The sequence below is a fragment of the Pan troglodytes genome, chromosome 9 (genome assembly GCF_028858775.2).
Source record: "Pan troglodytes isolate AG18354 chromosome 9, NHGRI_mPanTro3-v2.0_pri, whole genome shotgun sequence".
In the NCBI taxonomy this organism is placed as follows: Eukaryota; Metazoa; Chordata; class Mammalia; order Primates; family Hominidae; genus Pan; species Pan troglodytes.
The window spans coordinates 52,516,921-52,524,247 of record NC_072407.2 but is presented as its reverse complement, the minus strand read 5'-3'; the positions used below and the strand labels follow the sequence as shown (position 1 = coordinate 52,524,247).

Genomic DNA, 7,327 nt, shown 5'->3' with positions numbered 1-7,327 from the left:
TTTAATGTCTCCTTTTTCATTTCTGATTTTATTCATTTGGATCTTTTTCCTTAGTTACTCTGGTTAAGTTCTATCAATTTTGTTTAACTTTAAAAAAAAAAACCTTTTGTTTCATTGATATTTTGTATTTTTATTTATTTATTTCTGCTGTGATCCTTATCATTTCTTTTCTTCTAGTTTTTGGCTTTATTTCCTCTTGCTTTTCTACTCCTTTAAGATGCTTTGTTCACTTGTTTATTTGAAGGGGTTTTTTTGGTGTAAGCACTTATAGCTATAAACTTCCATCTGAGTAATGCTTTCTCTGTATTTGATAGATTTTGGTATATTTGTTTCCATTATTTGTTTCAAGAAATTTATCAGTTTTCTTCTTTTTTTAAGTCAGTATAATTTATTTTTGTAGTAGTCTACATTCACGAGAATGCAGTAAGATTTTGCATTGATATATTTCTGCTGAGAGGTAATTGATATAAATCTAGAAAACCATTTGAAAGTAGGAACTGTCTTTCAAATGCCCCTCCTTTTAAAAAGACAAAGGAAATACCACAAAATTAATTTCTTCATGGACCCCACTGATTATTCAGGAGCATTTTGTTTAATTTCCATGTACTAGTATGGTTTCCAAAATTTCTCATTATTAATTTCTAGTTTTATTTCATTGTTGTCAGAGAAGATAACTGATATTATTTCAAATTTTTTGGATGTTTTTGGACTTGTTTTGTAAGCTAACATATGGTCTATCCTTGAGAATGATTTGTGTGCTAAGGAAAAGAAAATGTTTCCTGCAGCCACTGGATTAAATGTTCTGTAAATACTTATTATATCCATTTAGTCTTTATTGCAGATTAAGTCTGAAGTTTCTTTGTTAATATTCTATCTGAAACACCTTGGATACAAAAGAAATTGATAAATTGAACTTCATCAAAATAAAAACTTTGGCTCATAAAAACTGTTAATGATATGAAAAAGCGAGCCATACATTGTGAGTATGCTTACAATACATATGTCTGAATAAGAACTTGTATCTAGAATGTATTAAGAAGTTTCACAAGTCAAGACAAGCCATATGATTTTTTTTAATGTTCAACAGACCAGCCAAGAATTATATGCTCAACATCTTTAGTCATCCAGGAAATGCACATTAAAACCAATCCAACTGTTACTGAGGATGCGGAATAACTGGAACTCTCATATGTCCCTTGTGGAAGTATATAATTTTACAGCTGTGTTGAAAAACTTTTTGATAGTTATAAAATTTAGTCTTTACCCTCCCTCCTAACAAGCATATATCTATAAAACTACAACCCATGTGTCTTGGATAAAGACCTGTTAATGGCCCAAAATAAATCCCTGTATGGGCAGATATAAACACACGTGTGGTCCAGTGCAGCTCAGTGTATAGCAAGATATAGCCCCATGTGTAGACAGACACAGAATTGGGTGATATCATATGCAAAACTTATACAAATGCAATCATAAAAGTAATCAAATACTGATCTTTGTGTTTTCACATACAAACCTGTCTGTTCATATATAGACTTTGTGTTCAGTTAGATACAGACCCAGGTATCACTGGATACACACCTATATATGGTCATAGAGACATACATGCTGCTGGATACAGATCCAAGTGCACAGTCAAATACAGACTCCTATATAATGACTTTCAAACCTGTATATGGTGAGATACAAGCCTACGTGTGTCTGAATATAGACCTATGCCCGTGGCTTTAAAGACTGTGCCAGGAAATGCCAGGAAAAGACACTGAGTCCTCTCTTGTCAGCCCATTGAAAATATTAATCAAATGAAAATAAGAGAATTCCCTTTTTAAATGAAAAACTCAAAAGGCAAGGCATATATAGACTGTGAACATGTTTACAACTTTTTGTAATCTTTAAGTTCAGTGGTACATGTGAAGGTTTGTTATGGGGGTGTCATGGAGGTGTGTCATTTTAGAAGTCTGACATAGGGGTTTGTTGTATGGATTATTTCCTCACCTAGGTATTAAGCCTAGTACCCATCAGTATTTCTGTGATCTTCTCACACCTCCCACCCTCCATCATGTCTGCTGTTCCTCTCTATGTGTTCATGTGTTCTCATCATTTAGCTCCCACTTAGAAGTGAGAACATGTGGTGTTTGGTTTTCCGTTCCTGTGCTAGTTTGCTAAGGATAATGGCCTCTGGCTCCATCCATGTTTCTGCAAAGGACATGGTCTTATTCTTTTTTATGGCTGAATAGTATTCCATGCTGTGTATGTACCACATTTTCTTTATCCAATCTACCAATGATGGGTCGTTATGTTGGTTTCGTGTCTTTGCAATTAATAGTGCTGCAATGGGCATGTGCATGCATGTGTCTTTACGTTAGAATGATTTATATTCTTTTGGGTATATAACCAGTAATGGGGTTGCTGGGTCAAATAGTAGCTCCATTTTTAGGTCTTTGAGGAATCGTCACATGGTTTTCCACAATGGTTGAACTAATTTACACCCCAATCAACACTGTGTAAACATTCCTTTTTCTTTGCAACCTCGCCAGCACCTGTAATTTTTTTACTTTTTAATAACAGCTATTCTGACTGGTGTGAGATGGTATCTCACTGTGGTTTTGATTTGCATTTCTCTAATGATCACTAATATTGACCTTTTTTCATATGCTTGTTGACAGCATGTATGGCTTGTTTTGAAAAGTGTCTGTGCATGTCCTTTGCCCACTTTTTGATTGAGATTTATCAGTCAAGACTTCACAATAAGTGTTTTATTCTAGGTAGGAAAATGAGACATTATAATACACCATTTTGCTCAAAATAAACAAGTAGGGTCATGAAACCCTAAATGTAATTTTTATTCAAGCTTTACAAAACAGCCCTAAGGTTTGTTAGGAAAAATAAATATTTAGAAATTGCAAGAGAGCTGAAAAAGATTAGTAATTAGGGGAGACTATCTCTATTAAGTATAAATAAATATTTAAAATCCTTGACCACTGGGATAGTGTGTTGGTGAAAAAAAAAAAAACAAGAAAAGAAGAAACAGAAGTGTCCTGAGATTGAACCTTATAGATGTAAAGAATTTGACATACTAAAAGGATAAATTCCAAATTACTATTGAAAATAATTAATGGATTAGATTGGCAGATTATTTTACCTGCTTAGGAAAACTAGACTTCAATATTTTCTTTTTTTTTTTTTTTTTTTTTTTTGAGACGGAGTCTCGCTCTGTCGCCCAGGCTGGAGTGCAGTGGCGCGATCTCGGCTCACTGCAAGCTCCGCCTCCCGGGTTCACGCCATTCTCCTGCCTCAGCCTCCCGAGTAGCTGGGACTACAGGCGCCCGCTACCACGCCCGGCTAATTTTTTGTATTTTTAGTAGAGACGGGGTTTCACCGTGTTAGCCAGGATGGTCTCGATCTCCTGACCTCGTGATCCGCCCGCCTCGGCCTCCCAAAGTGCTGGGATTACAGGCGTGAGCCACCGCGCCCAGCCTCAATATTTTCTTATGATAAAGAAAAATAAATTTTCAGTTGGCTGGAAAACAAATGTTTTTGTAAAGTAATTTTTTTAATGGGGACGACTGGAGGCAGGAGAGAGGGAGGTGGGCAAGGGCTCAAAAACTACCTGCTGGGTAACATGCTCACTACCTGGGCGTGGGTGCAATCATACTTCAAACCTCAGCATCATGCAACATACCTTTGTAACAAACCTGCACATGTGCCTCCTGATTCTAAAACAAAATCTGAAAAGAAAAATAAATAAATAAAATAAGGTGTTAAAATGCATAAAGTCACTAGAGGGAAATGGAATTTACTGAGGTGTGATATGACAGAAAAAAATAAGAAGTAAAAAAGTTGATAACACATTTCTATATAAAAACATCCATAATTGTAGCATCAATAACATAGTAAGTTAAATATTTATAGCAAATATCAAAGAATGGTATGAACATATATGCAACTTTGATATGGAAAAAGTTTATCAGAATGTATCAGTAAAATTTCTGACTCCAATAGATTAAGAATAAAAGGAAACAAGTAATTAACAAAGTTTATGGAGTGGGCTCTATGTGTCAGACATTGTGCAAGGAACAGAGAGCACAAAGAGAAGTAACTTTCCCTGACTTCAGGGAACTTTCAGACCAATAAATGTAAACAGACAATTAACCAAGATTTTTTTATTTCATCACTCAATAGAACCATACAAATTAGAAAATTAATTACATGTCCAAAAATGCAGGACCTAGTTATATAAACTCTGGTACTACCAAATGCTCAATACTATTTGGAGAATGGTGCTATGTTTTGGAAGAGCTTGGATGATATAAGAAATCTCCAAGTAATAATAATAAGGATAAAAATAATAATACAAAGTGAACTCATATAGTGTGATTTACCAGCGAAATTGACTTATGTTTTTCCCTAGCCTTAGTCCCTCATGAATCCAGACTACAGAGGAGAAGCAGGAACAATGAGTTTCTTTGATTACATGTTTTCTACCTGTAGTCAGGGGCAGATAAAATTTTATTTCAAGCCTGATTCAAAAGAAATTTTCACACAGATTTTTATGAATGAAGTGTCTTTCCAATGAAACAATATGTTTGAGTCCTGTTTTTTACCTAATAATCTGCATTCTATCAATAAAGAAAGAATGGAAGCATCACATATTGCCAGCATCTTTCTTTTCTTTTTCTTTCTTTTTTTTTCTCAGTGTTGCTCTGTCACCCATGTTAGAGCGCAGTAGCATGATCACAGTTCACTGCAGTCTTGACCTCCCGGGCTCAAAAAATCCTCCAACCTCAGCCTCCTGAGCAGCTGGAACCATAGACATGCACCACCACACCTGTCTATCTTCCTTGACAATGGTGTATTCCAAAATATTTACTATCAGGCTCTGCATTGCATATTTGAACTTCATAGATTATGGATTATGCTAATTTTACATATGAAAAGCAGAGCCTGGCTGTCTTTTAGAAGGCCATGAGAAGGGGGTATTGAAAATAGCAGAGGTATTATCAGATATTCTAAACATCTGGGAAGATCAATGGATCATTTTTTTAAATTTTTTTATTATTATTATACTTTAAGTTTTAGGGTACATGTGCACAATGTGCAGGTTAGTTACATATGTATACATGTGACATGCTGGTGCGCTGCACCCACTAACTCATCATCTAGCATTAGGTATATCTCCCAATGCTATCCCTCCCCCCTTCCCCCACCCCACAACAGTCCCCAGAGTGTGATGTTCCCCTTCCTGTGTCCATGTGTTCTCATTGTTCAACTCCCACCTATGAGTGAGAATATGCGGTGTTTGGATTTTTGTTCTTGCGATAGTTTACTGAGAATGATGATTTCCAATTTCATCCATGTCCCTGGATCATTTTTACATAAATATAGCACCAAATAAAGCTGCTTCGCATGAGGACTTAATATGATTTCTCAGTTGGAGAAATAAGTAAGATTTAGTTATTTTTCTGCATGTCTCCCTTTTTCATTCAGATTCTTTTAGTATACTCAGTCTCCTTATGAATAATACTGAAGGAAGCATTATTCCTCTTCAACCTTAATACACTAGCAATACTAACAAAATTATATATAAATAGTATCTTACAAATACAAAAATAAAATATATACTTCAAATATTAATGTGGTCTGTACTTGTGTGAGGAGGAGTAAATGAAATTTTTATGTCTTATTTCTTAATTCATTCTTCTGAAATCTGTAATGAGCACTATTAATTCTGAAAAAGGATTAACTTTATTTAAAAGAAAAACATAAGAAAAACTCTCATAAACAAATAAATTTATAGTATTAATAACATAAATTTATCATCTCGAGAGCCATTCTACAGACAAAAAGTGAACATATATTTTTCCAATAAATTATTAAAATCTTCTAAATATATTTTGATTATTGCAAGTATTCATGTAATAAATGATTTTCACTGCATGCTAGTTATTAAACCTGAGGAAAATTTCACGGCAATTAAATAATCACAAATGGCTTTCCTGGAGGGAGCAACTCTTCACTGAAAATAGATGATACATTTGTCTGTCACCTCATTTTCTTTTTCTGGTCCAGAGCTTCTTCATAGCATTTTTCATCTCTGCATTTCTTAAAGTATAGATTAGAGGGTTCAACATAGGGGTGATAACAGTGTAAAACACAGTCAAGGATTTATCAGTGGGTAAGGTCGAAGGAGGTCTCACATACATCAAAATACAAGGGACAAAGAAGAGGTTCACCACAGTGATGTGGGATCCACAGATGGATAAGGCTTTGGGCCTCCCTTCCTCACTAAGATTCTTCAGGGAGTGCAGAATGACCCTATAGGAGATGAGTAAGAGCATAAAGATGACCACACAGATTGCCCCATCATTGGCAACCACAGTGAGGCCAATAACGTAGGTGTCAGTGCAGGCAAGTTTTAATAAAGGGTACATGTCACAGATGAAATGCTCAATGACATTGGGGCCACAGAAGGGAAAATTGTAAACAAAAAGAAGTTGAACTACAGCATGCAAGAAACCTCCAGCCCAGGCCAACAGCAGCAGTAGAATGCACACCCGTTGGTTCATGATGGTCAAATAATGCAGGGGTTTGCAGATGGCCACATAGCCTTCATAGGCCATGACAACCAGGAGTAAAATCTCAGCACCCCCAAATAGGTGTCCTATAAAAAGCTGGGTCATGCAAGCTTGGAACGAAATGGTTTTCTTCTCATAGAGTAAGTCTATAATCATATTTGGGGTAACTGTAGTAGAATGAACAGCATGCATAAATGATAAGTAGCCAAGGAAGAAGTACATGGGGCATCCAAAGTTGGGATGACCACCACAGTCACAACAATGAATATGTTGCCTACCATTGTCACAATGTAGATGAGCAAGAACACAACAAATAATATTTTCTGTCCCTGGGGGATCTGAGTGAGCCCCACAAGGACAAACTCAGTCACATTGTTCCTTTGCTCTGTATGTCTTTCTGTATGCCCTTATTCCGTGTTCAGGACAAAACTACCTAAAAATATAATTATTACTAGTAACTTCATGAAATTTTAGGATAATTTGTTTATTCATTCAACAAATAGGTGCTATGAGTTATTATGTTCCAGAATTGCAAGACATTATAAGAATATAAGTCTGATTAAAACATGGTCCCCAACCTCAGCAATCTTACAAATTAATGGAGAGAGAAATAAGTAATTTGGGATGTATATGGGAAAAGGACAGTTTATTAAATAAAAGAGTTTGCCAAAACTAGTTTTACATCTGGAAGATCATAAAATTATACATATAGCTAATACCATAAACAAAAATAAATACAAATGAATTAAAGA

At 35.3% G+C, this 7,327-nt stretch overlaps 1 pseudogene; it reads right to left on the bottom strand.

The window, feature by feature from the left end:
• Positions 1–6,047: 6,047 nt before the first annotated feature.
• Positions 6,048–6,955, bottom strand: LOC466519 (olfactory receptor 4A47-like; annotated as a pseudogene).
• Positions 6,956–7,327: the final 372 nt, after the last annotated feature.